Here is a 12345-nt window from a genome sequence, read left to right as displayed (position 1 = left end):
TGGGGTTAGATGAATCCTCCCTGTCTTTAACGACTATCAATGTGCATTTATTAACTAACCAGGGAGTGAGAAGTTGCTAGGAAAAAAAAAAATTGAATCGTGTTCACAAATTGCCTTTGGACTTATATAGACTGCTTGATGAACTTGGGAACCAGGAAGCTCCATATCAATAATCAAATGGTTCTAAATGTGTGAGAGGATTTGATTCCTATTTACCCCTTCCACTAGACTGAGCTCCATGAGGGTGAGGGCCACGTCTCTTTTTTCTTATCCTGATATTTCGCATACACAGTATTGGGCACTTAGGTATAGGCAGAGAGAATGAGATGGCCTGGAAACTAATTGAAAGTGACACATGAGAGGAAAGGGAATGGGTGTTTTAGTTATCTCAGGCTGCTCTAACAAAGTGCCAAAATCTGGGTCGCTTAAACAATAGAATTTTATGTTTTACATTTCTGGGGGTTGGAAAATCCAAGGTCATAGTGCTGGTCAAGTTGGTTCCTGGTAAGAGCTCTCTTCTTGGCTTGCAGATGGCTGCCTTCTCCCTGGGCACGGTGGTGGTAGTGTAGGGAGAGGGGAATGGAGAGAGGGAGGGATCTTCCATCTTCCTGTTGTTACAAGGCCACAGTCCTATTGAATTAGGGCCCCACCCTTATGACTTCGTTTAACCTCAATTACCTCCTAAAGGGGGCTTCCCTGGTGGCTCAGCAGTAAAGAATTCACTTGCAAAGCCAAAGATGTAGCTTTGATCCCCTGGAGAAGGAAATGGCAACTCCCTCCAGTATTCTTCCCTGGGAAATCCTATGGAGAGAGGAGCCTGGTGGGCCACAGTCCATGGGGTCTCAAAAGAGTCAGGCACAACTTAGGGACTAAACAACAACAAAATATCTCCTAAAGACCCTATCTCCAGATATAGTCACACTGGGAGTTAGAGCTTCAACATACACATTTTGGAAGGACGTAAACCTATAGCAATGGGTTTCAGAGAAAGAAGGGCCTGAGGTCAAATAATGATAATGTACTTATGCTCTGTATGATCTCAGGCAGCTTAAAGTTTCTGAGTCTCAGTTTCTTTATATTAAAATGAAAATAATAATAGATACCTACAGGTTTATGAGAAGGATAAGTAATATAAACAACACTTGACTCAGGACTTAGGGAAAGAACTCAACAAATATTTGCTCCTTTGTTTGTCTTTGTGGGCTTTCCTAGGACTGGCTTCAGATGGGACTGAGGCATGCCTGGCAAACGCTGGAGGGTGGGATGTCCAGAAGCCGCTTTACATGGGGATCCTCAGTGAGGAAGAATCTGGGTTCAAGAAGCCTGACTGTTGAACATCATACAGGTGAGAGGAATTTGAGTGATAACTGATTTATCTGAGCCCTCCTTTAACTTGTACTCAAGTACTGCGGTGACCAAGGACTTGAACAAAGAACAAAGACGTCGTCAGTAAAAATGGTGATGAGAAATTTCACTATAAAACCTGTGAATGAAGTATTAATAGCTTTACATGGATATTTCTGAAACAGAATGGAGGACAGGAGTGGGGAAGGAGAGAGAGAAAAAGAGAGATATACATATCTCTATGTATATGCTATAGTATATGTATATATGTGTGTGTTGTATATATATGTATGTATATAATGTATAGCATATAGATATGCTATAATACAACAGAACAAAATCCAAGTCTAGAATCTTGAGTTCTCTGGTTCGCTGGTGAAAATGCTCAGTGAATATCTGATGAGAAACGGTGGTGCCCTTCTGACCTGACAATACCCAATATATACCTGGCAGGAAGGAACATTTGAGAATTTGTGCCCAGATAGAAACATACATTTTTCAAAGAAAATCTCCTAGAAATACTGTAGATTTTCAGGTGGATGGAATCCAACCTGGGCAGAAAAGGGCTAAAAGAGAGGATGTTCTAGATGATTATTATTAATATGACTTCTTTGGGGCTGGTAAGTCTAGAGGTCTAAACGGCCTGGAACTTTTATTGGCTATTTGGTGAGATATATGAGGAAAAGAACTGCATCTGCCACCAGAAGTCTCACCTGGAGCAAACTCAATTCTGCTACTTGCTAGGTATATAACTCTCTTTTTAAAAATGCAAGGTCTAGCTTACTTATATATATCATGATGATCATGTATTATCCTATAGGATGATGCTATGGATTGAATGAAATAAAGCATGAAACACTTGCACCTTATGGGTCATGAACATGTATATTGAACTGAGTTGCCTGGGTAGCCAGACTCATGGAGTTTTTCCATCCCTACCTTCCACTAGCTGTATCCACTTTAGGAAGTCTTTAATAATTGCTGACTTATTACTAGATTCTACCTTTAAGCAATCTGTAAATACCACCAATTTCTCTGATCTGTTTCTACCTTGCCAGGTTTTATTTATTTATAATTTGTCCTGTAACTCATTGGTAATAGAGATTGGTTGTGAGAATGTAGCTGCATTGCATGAGTAGCATTTTTGAGTGAATCCCCATGGTGGTCCCAAGAAAGTGAATCCTACCGGACTCATGCTGCATAGAATTCATGAGACCATTTCATAAGTGATGTTTCCCAGAGGAATTCTGGCTTCATCATCTCCACAGCAAACTTTGGACTCAGGTCAAGATTTTGTAAGTATTTTTACTCTCTGGGGCCAAATTCTTAATTTATAAAAGGGGAGGCGTTGAGGTGGCGGAGATGAGTTTAAAAGATTATAGTGACTCAGTGCTAAGGACAATCAGTCCTAAAGAGAACTTGGTTGGTTTACCCTGAATTAGATCCTTTAACTTTAGCAAATGTTAAGCTTGTAATAGATTGTTATGAGAAATTAATTGGCATCTTGTGTTATTTTTTTATGATGTATGTTCTTTCTTTAGAAACAAGAGGACTTAAATTGGGTTTCTTCCCAAGGTTTGAGCTCTCCTTGTTCCCAAGAGAGGATTAACAGATTTTTGTGAAGAAAAGGGAGTTTTAGGCATGACCCAAAGAGCAGGAGAGAACTCTGTTGGTACATTGTGTTTTCACGGCGTAATTTCTCTATCCAAGAGGTTGATGGATCAAACACAGAAGGAACACAAAAGGGTTGCAAGTGAGTCGATGAGGGCACTGAGAGGTGGCAGGATCTTGAAGTGAATGCCTGCCTGGGAGTAAGGGGGCATGTCCACTGAACTCAGTGAAGTGTGCCTGGTGAGGCTTGGAGCAGAGGGAGAAGAGCCACAGAGCTTTGGAAGGATTCTGTGGACCTGGTCAGGGAACAGCCTCATCAGCCACCAGATGGACTGATAATTAGATGCCTCATTCTTAACAGTTTGAGGTTCTAGTAAAATGGATGTGAGAGTGAGGAAACCATGAAAATTTATGATATTGGATGTCTAGTGAGCCTTGGTGAACAGATACAGAATTTTAGTCAGTTTAGTCCAAGCAAATAAATGTGACATGACTTGCACATTGAGGGCTGTTGAACAAATTATACATGTTACTAGTCTACCTAATCCTGGAATAAAGAGCCACCCTCTCAGGAAATTATTTACATGCCTAAATGGGAACCAGTTATGAAAAATTTAAGGTTCTGTTGATGGGAAAGTTTTCCTAAAAGCATAAAAGGAGCAAAATATCAAATCAGCATATTAAAATTTTAGAAAAGTTTAAATGTCCATTTGCAGAGAATAGAGTGTGAGGTTTTAACACTGAGGAATTCAATGACAGTATTTATCAGACTTGAGTGTACATCTCTATTATGCAAGAATCTTGTTAAAATGTGGGTTCTAATCCTTTAGGTCTGAAGTGGGTCCCAAGATTCCACATTTTTAACAGACTCCCAGGTAATGTGATACTGCTTGTCCACAGACACTACCTGGAGTAGAAAGGTTCTATCCAACAGTAAAAATGAACCAACCAAGATAAAGAAATCTCAAAGATATGTCTTTGAGGTCAAGAAGTTGTATAGGCTATGTAGGATATGATACAATTTACATAAAATTTAAATAATCCAAAGCAATGTATATTTTGTATTGATTCCTGACAGTACGTACTACAAGTGTAAAAGCAAAGGTAAGGGGGCTTCCCAGGTGGCTCAGTGGTGAAGAGTCCACCTGTCAGTGCAGGGGACATGGGGGTCCTTGATCTTGGGGGGGGGTCCCACATGGCTCGGAGCAGCCAAGCTCATGTGCCCCAACTACTGAGCCTGCGCTCTACAGCCCAGGAACCGCAGCTACTGAGCCATGTGCTCTGGGAGCCTGTGCTTCACATAAGAGAAGCCACCGCAGCGAGAAAGCCTCACACAGCAACCAGAGAGAAGCTCCCACTTGCTGCAACTAGAGGAAAGCCCACGTAGAAACAAAGAACCAACATGGCCAAAAATAGATAAAATTATAAAAATGAAGCAAAGCAAGAGTAAAATTGATAAACATGGAGTTTATAGTAGTGGTCATAAATAGTGGCCGAATTTGAGGGGATTGGAGAGGAAAGAGATCGAGGAGATTTTAGACAGGGATTTGATATGATCTGAAATGTTCATTTCTTAAGCTTGGTGGTACCTACAAAGGTTTATGTAACATCATTTTCTTTACTTTTGTATGTCAACTTTAGGACTTGTGTGTGTGTGTGTGTGTGTGTGTTTATTTATATTCAGTTGTTCATAGAGACTTTGTATAAAAATTTGATCTTTTTTCCTTGTGATATTTTGTTTTGAAGATACAGTTAAAGAATAATCACCACTGATTTTATTCCTTGGAGACATGAAAGATGGGTAAAGGACAGTCAACAGTACCATACTGAGAAAAAGAAAACAAAATTTATTTAAGAAGAGATATGACATTTTCCTGAGTATCTTTAGCAGAAGTTTCTGTTTTTTCCACATAGCTAATTCATCACATATTTCATTGTTAACATTTAAAATTTGCCAACCAATAAATGTTGACATTCTGGTAAGAGAGGAGCTGGTAACACATTGGAAGAGTGTTATTTAAAAACAGTTCATGTTTTATCATTAGCTGCATGTAGCATTGATGTACTTACAAGGAAACATTTTCTATTTAGTTATTCTATATTTAAAATTAGAGGGGTTTTTGGTATCTTTATTATTTTTTAAATTTATTTATTTTTTGTTGAAGGATAAGTGCTTTACAGAATTTTTTTGTTTTCTGTCAACCTCAACAGGAATCAGCCATAGGTATGTATATCCCCTCCCTTTTGAACCTCCCTCCCATCTCCCTCACCATCCCACCCCTCTAAGGCTGATACAGAGCCCCTGTTTAAGTTTCCTGAGTTTTTTTTTTTTTTAAAGGAAATAAAGGAACTAGGACTTTTAGTGAATAAAAATAAATACCACAAAAAGTAAGATCTACAAAAAGTAAATGGATAAAATACATAAATATAATTCTAACAAAGGAAATACAATTTATGTACAAATCTCTACAATTATGCTCAAGTGTTTTTGGTTTGATATGTGTGTAACAAAACAGCTGTGAATGATGATTTGTACCCTCCTAATGAGCAAAAAGGTTTTATTTTTGTAAGTGATAATCTTTAATTTTGCTGAGGATTTGATATAACCACTTTTTGTTGAAACTAGAGTAATTTGTAACAATTTGAAACCTATTTGGCAGCCTGTGCCAGGAGTTATAAAATGTTCATTTTGCTTACTGAAGAATCTCATTTAAGAATTTTATCTGAAATTCAGGAAGCATGCATAAATATTTTCATTAAATTTTATATATAATGGTGACAATTCTGGCGTAACCTAAGTTGGTTTGTATCTTACAGAAAGATGATGTGAAGATGAGATTATACATGTGAGATTTATTGGACAAATCTGTGAAAGATAAAGAAGAGGGAACAGAGATTGGAAGAGCCTTCAGATTGTAGTGCAGTCTTAGAAAGCCTCAGCTATACTGGTGGGGAGTATACATAACTTGAACAAAGGTTGTAGGGTTCTTGGATTAACCCAGCTGTAGTTTGCACCATGTGCTCAGCTGCTGACTGGGAGCGAGCAGTCCAGAAGCAGCCTGGCCTGGCTGTGAGCACCAGGACAGAGCTGAGGAACAGTGCCTGAAGCTGCCAATTAACTATGCTGCCTGTTCCTCTTGTAGAGGTGTGAGCAGTGCACTTCCATGACAACCACAGAACCAACATGTCTGGAAGATAAAATGTTACGGTGGGTTAGTCACCAATGAGGGTAATTTGAGAATGTAACATACAACCACTCTCATGACATAAAGAATAAAGTTTTAATTCTTGCTCATGTCACCATACAATCAGGTATTTGGTAAATGGCTTTTTATAAAACAACACAGCCTGGTGGACACTGTTTGGTAAACAACACTGTTTTTTCAGTGGTGCAGATTCTTTCTGATTCCTGCCTCTTTAGCTTGTTCCTCTCTATCCAGCTGAGAGAAGAAGGAAGGGAGAGCAGAGGGGAGATTTGAGGGAGAGGCTTAAGAGTGATATACATCATTCTCATCTACAGTCCACTGACTGGAATATCACTAACCTAACTTCAAGGACATCTGGGAATGAGCAGAAACACATAGGTGCTGGTACCAAGAGTTCCAGTATTCTGCCACATCCACAGTCCATCCATTCAGCAAAATATTATGCAGAGATTTACAAATGTCTTTAAAACTCATCCTTAATTTTATTGAAATCTACAGGTAAAGGTAGTAAGGTAATAAGATTATAAGGCATATATGTATTTTAGCTTTTAAAAATAGCCTCATAGCATCACTGACTCAATGGATATGAATCTGGGGAACTGCAAGATAGTGAAGAATAGTGGCATGCTTCAGTTCATGGGGTTGAAAAGAGTCAGACATGACTTAGCAATTGAACATGAATAGAAATAATTCAAGAAAGAAATTTTCTAAAATATTATCTAAAATAAAATGACTTTCTTAGAACATTCCATTGTGGAAGCTTTGTCATTTTAACTGTTATTTTTCAGCCATTTTGTCAGGATTCCTGTAATCTGCTATTTTATGAACATAATGTATAATAGAAAATGTGAAGAAATTAATTACAGGCCTTTAATATTAATTACTGAAAAATTGAATTAGGAATGGGGAAAGGTGAGCTGAACAAAAGGAAACAAAATTATTACACTAAGAGAAATGATATACAAAGGTAAAATACCCTCCAGATATTTAGTACAGAAATTCAGCTGAAGTTAGAGTTTACATTTCAAAGATGTAATATTATTTATTTTTGAAAAACAAATGTTTCATCATTTAAATAATTAAAATGAAGTTACTGACTTTTGTGTCTATCTAACTCCCCCAGTTTAAGCAACTTCTCCATGGTTAACATGGGGTGGTGTTGGATATAGGCCTCTCCGATCTGCTGAAATGTCTGTACTCTGCCCCTCTCTTTTTCCCTGCCCTACCTCCGCCCGCAAAGATGCACTACTCTTGCCCACAAGTAGTGCTCTGCTCTGGTTTCTTCCGATGCCACATTCTCTCCCAATAGGTTAGTGCCCTTTAACTAAATGACAGCTTTAATGTCAGCCACTATGGCAGGCGTGAAGCCATTCCTGCTTAAGTAGGACTGCTGCCACGCACACAGTGAAACCAGCGCTCTAAATTTTGGTTCTCTTTTCAAAACCTATCAGCTATTTCCAAAATAAATTAATCCAACTCCAGGGGTCTCCAATCTATAGTATGCTTACTTCTGATCACTGGCTTCCATCTTGAAGTCCAGATGGGGACTGGGAGCCGCTAAACTTTCTTTCTGATTGGATCGGGGGTTACTGTAGCAGCTGGAGGCAATCTCTGGGGAATTTGATTGGTGTGAGTTCTGTCCCTTAAATGAAGAAGCTCACTTTATCTTCAACCCCAATTCTCTAAATCTGCTTACTTGCCATATACGAATACCAGCAGCAAATTGGCCTAGAATTTTAACCACTGCTATTTATTTGATGAAAATTCACCACAATTATCCTTATCTGGACCAATTTTGTACTGATTACTAGATTGGACTCTGATTTGGAAAACCTTTGGAAGGAATTGTAGGTGGCCTATTTGCATAAAATAGCCAATCGGGTACTTGCTTCATAATATGCTCATCTGATTTAGTTGGTGATTAAAAGGAAATATTCTAGATTCCCTCAGGAGCCATAGAAATATCACAGCCAACAGATGTTCTCAGGAACAAACCTCGATTCATCATGGAACCTAGTCTACCCACTCTTGGTGGCACTTAGGCTCTGGAGCACAGATTACGACGAACATTTACTAGGTGATTTTATGTGTGAACACAGTGTTCCTGTAAGACTGGCACACAGATGATTTGTGGACTTTGGTCTTTGGGTTTGTACTACAATTCAATCTGTTAACACCTACCACTCCAAATATGGATGCTGGATGAGTGATTGCTGATGACACCTTCATATATCCAGTACTTTGTGATCTTTTACTTCTTTTTTTTACTTTAAACTTTTTATTTTGTATTGGGGTATAGCTAACAATGTGGTGGCCGTTTCAGGTGAACAGCAAAGGGACTCTTTTACTTTTGGTAACTGCTTCCCAACTGCCCAATTCAAAGGCCTAGATATCTGACTTAGTGCCACACAGATGATGGTGTACACATATTTTACTATTTTTCTTCTTGGATTTCAGGCAAATGACTGTCTATGCTAATAATGGGAAAAGAAAGTACCATTCAACACTTGACTTAGATTTTTATCAACAGCTTTCAGGATTGTTATGGAGGTGTAATTAATAATATTTTCTCATCCCCAGGTTAGTTCTTTGATCTATTGCTGACTCTCAGCACTTCTTTTTTCTATAATGGCTTCAGCATCCTCGAGGAATAGCAGGCATTGGCTATGTCTAACCAGCGAAGAAACATGGATTTGTTCTTCCACCAAAAAGTCTCTTCAAAGTCAAACTGGTTCTTCTTAGCAATTCTTTAACCTGTTTCTATATTTAATGTTAAGTTTAAATAATGCTTTTTATTTTGGTGCTGTTTAGCCCTCCTATTTTTTTTTTAAGTTAGGAGATAATTGCTTGACAATGCTGTGCTAGTTCCTGCTCTACAAAAACTTGAATCGGCCATGAGTATACATACTTTCTCTCCATCCTGAGCCTCCTCTTACCCTTACATCCTGCTCCTCTAGGTCATCACAGAGCACCCCAGGTTGAGCTCCCTGTATTATACAGTGGTTTCCCACTAGCTGTCTATTTTCATCTGGTAATGTATGTTGGGCGGTGGCCGAGAGGAGCTACCCTGTGTCCAAGGCCAGGGGCGGCCAGGAGAAGCCACCTCACGCCCGAGGCCAGGGGCAGTGGCCCTGAGGACACACCTTTGCCTGAGGCCGGGGCAGCAGCCAGGAAGAGCAACCCAAGGAGTAGTGGCTGCACGGGCACAGGAGGGCCTAGAGGAGCCATCCCATGTTGAAGGTCAGGAACGGCGGCGGTAGGGAGATACCGCTCGTCCAAGGTAAGGAGCAGTGGCTATGCTTTGCTGGAGCAGCCGTGAAGAGATACCCCATGCCCAAGATAAGAGAAACCCAAGTAAGACAGTAGATGTTGCAAGAGGGCATCAGAGGGCAGACACACTGAAACCATACTCACAGAAAACTACTCAATCTAATCACACTAGGACCACAGCCTTGTCTAACTCAATGAAACCAAGCCATGCCTGCGGGGCAACCCAAGACGGGCGGGTCATGGTGGAGAGGTCTGACAGAATGTGGTCCACTGGAGAAGGGAATGGCAAACCACTTCAGTATTCTTGCCTTGAGAAGCCCATGAACAGTATGAAAAGGCAGAATGATAGGATACCAAAAGAGGAACTCCCCAGGTCAGTAGGTGCCCAATATGCTACTAGAGATCAGTGGAGAAATAACTCCAGAAAGAATGAAGGGATGGAGCCAAAGCAAAAACAATACCCAGCTGTGGATGGGACTAGTGATAGAAGCAAGGTCTGATGCTGTAAAGAGCAATATTGCATAGGAACCTGGAATGTCAGGTCCATGAATCAAGGCAAATTGGAAGTGGTCAAACAAGAGATGGCAAGGGTGAACGTTGACACTCTAGGAATCAGCTAACTAAAATGGACTGAAATGGGTGAATTTAATTCAGATGACCATTATATCTACTACTGCGGGCGGGAATCCCTCAGAAGAAATGGAGTAGCCATCGTGGTCAACAAGAGTCCGAAATACAGTACTTGGATGCAATCACAAAAATGACAGAATGATCTCTGTTCGTTTCCAAGGCAAACCATTCAACATCCCAGTTATCCAAGTCTATGCCCCAACCAGTAACACTGAAGAAGCTGAAGTTGAATAGTTTTATGAAGACCTACAAGACCTTTTAGAACTAACACCCAAAAAAGATGTTATTTTCATTATAGGGGACTGGAATGCAAAAGTAGGAAGTCAAGAAATACCTGCAGTAACAGGCAAATTTGGCCTTGGAATGCGAAATGAAGCAGGGCAAAGACTAACAGAGTTTTGCCAACAAAATGTACTGGTCATAGCAAACACCCCCTTCCAACAACACAAGAGAAGACTCTACACATGGACATCACCAGATGGTCAACACTGAAATCAGATTGATTATATTCTTTGCAGCCAAAGATGGAGAAGCTGTATACAGTCAGCAAAAATAAGACTGAGAGCTGACTGTGGCTTAGATCATGGACTCCTTATTGACAAATTCAGACTTAAATTGAAGAAAGTAGGGAAAACCACTAGACCATTCAGGTATGACCTAAATCGAATCCCTTATGACTATACAGTGGAAGTGAAAAATAGATTTAAGGGACTAGATCTGATAGATAGAGTGCCTGATGAACTATGGATGGAGGTTTGTGACACAGTACATGAGACAGGGATCAAGACCATCCCCATGGAAAAGAAATGCAAAAAAGCAAAATGGCTATCTGGGGAGGCCTTACAAATAGCTGTGAAAAGAAGAGAAGAGAAAAGCAAAGAGAAAAGGAAAGATATAAACATCTGAATGCAGAGTTCCAAAGAATAGCAAGAAGAGATAAGAAAGCCTTCTTCAGTGATCAATGCAAAGAAATAGAGGAAAAGAACAGGATGGGAAAGACTAGAGATCTTTTCAAGAAAATCAGAGATACCAAGGGAACATTTCATGCAAAGATGGGCTTGATAAAGGAAAAAAATGGTATGGACCTAACAGAAGCAGAAGATATTAAGAAGAGGTGGCAAGAATACATGGAAGAACTGTACAAAAAAGATCTTCACGACCATGATAATCATGATGGTGTGATTACTCATCGAGAGCCAGACATCTTGGAATGTGAATTCAAGTGGGCCTTAGAAAGCATCACTATGAACAAAGCTAGTGGAGGTGATGGAATTCCAGCTGAGCTGTTTCAAATCCTGAAAGATGATGCTGTGAAGGTGCTGCACTCAATATGCCAGCAAGTTTGGAAAACTCAGCAGTGGCCACAGGACTGGAAAAGCTCAGTTTTCATTCCAATTCCAAAGAAAGTCAATGCCAAAGAATGCTCAAACTACTGCACAATTGCAGTCATCTCACATGCTAGTAAAGTAATGCTCAAAATTCTCCAAGCCAGGCTTCAGCAATACGTGAACTGTTAATTTCCTGGTGTTCAAGCTGGTTTTAGAAAAGGCAGAGGAACCACAGATCAAAATGCCAACATCCGCTGGATCATGGAAAAAGCAAGAGAGTTCCAGAAAAACATCTATTTCTGCTTTATTGACTATGCCAAAGCCTTTGACTGTGTGGATCACAATAAACTGTGGAAAATTCTGAAAGAGATGGGAATACCAGACCACCTGACTTGCCTCTTGAGAAATCTGTATGCAGGTCAGGAAGCAACAGTTTGAACTGGACATGGAACAACAGACTGGTTCCAAATAGGAAAAGGAGTAAGTCATGGCTGTATATTGTCACCCTGCTTATTTAACTTATATGCAGAGTACATCATGAGAAACGCTGGACTGGAAGAAGCACAAGCTGGAATCAAGATTGCTGGGAGAAATATCAATAACCTCAGATATGCAGATAACACCACCCTTATGGCAGAAAGTGAGGAGGAACTAGAAAGCCTCTTAATGACAGTGAAAGAGGAGAGTCAAAAGTTGGCTTAAAGCTCAACATTCAGAAAATGAAGATCATGGCATCTGGTCCCATCACTTCATGGGAAATAGATGGGGAAAGAGTGGAAACACAGTCAGACTTTATTTTTCTGGGGCTCCAAAATCACTGCAGATGGTGACTGCAGCCATGTTGTGACCAACCTAGATTGCATATTCAAAAGCAGAGACATTATTTGCCGACTAAGGTCCGTCTAGTCAAGGCTATGGTTTTTCCTGTGGTCATGTATGGATGTGAGAGTTGGACT

The 12345-nt window shown here is 40.0% G+C and overlaps 1 long non-coding RNA gene across 1 annotated transcript in view; it reads left to right on the top strand.

Annotated features, from left to right (window-relative positions):
- Positions 1-1212: 1212 nt before the first annotated feature.
- The window catches only part of LOC138425363 (uncharacterized), a 75194-nt gene continuing 64061 nt past the window's right edge, over positions 1213-12345 (top strand). The window contains exon 1 of the long non-coding RNA XR_011251188.1: positions 1213-1345. This is a non-coding gene — a long non-coding RNA (uncharacterized lncRNA). The remainder of the gene's footprint in view (positions 1346-12345) is intronic.

The sequence above is a fragment of the Ovis canadensis genome, chromosome 1, assembly GCF_042477335.2.
Source record: "Ovis canadensis isolate MfBH-ARS-UI-01 breed Bighorn chromosome 1, ARS-UI_OviCan_v2, whole genome shotgun sequence".
Lineage (NCBI taxonomy): Eukaryota > Metazoa > Chordata > Mammalia > Artiodactyla > Bovidae > Ovis > Ovis canadensis.
Note: the sequence above shows the minus strand (reverse complement) of the source record. Positions and strands in the feature narration are given on the sequence as shown.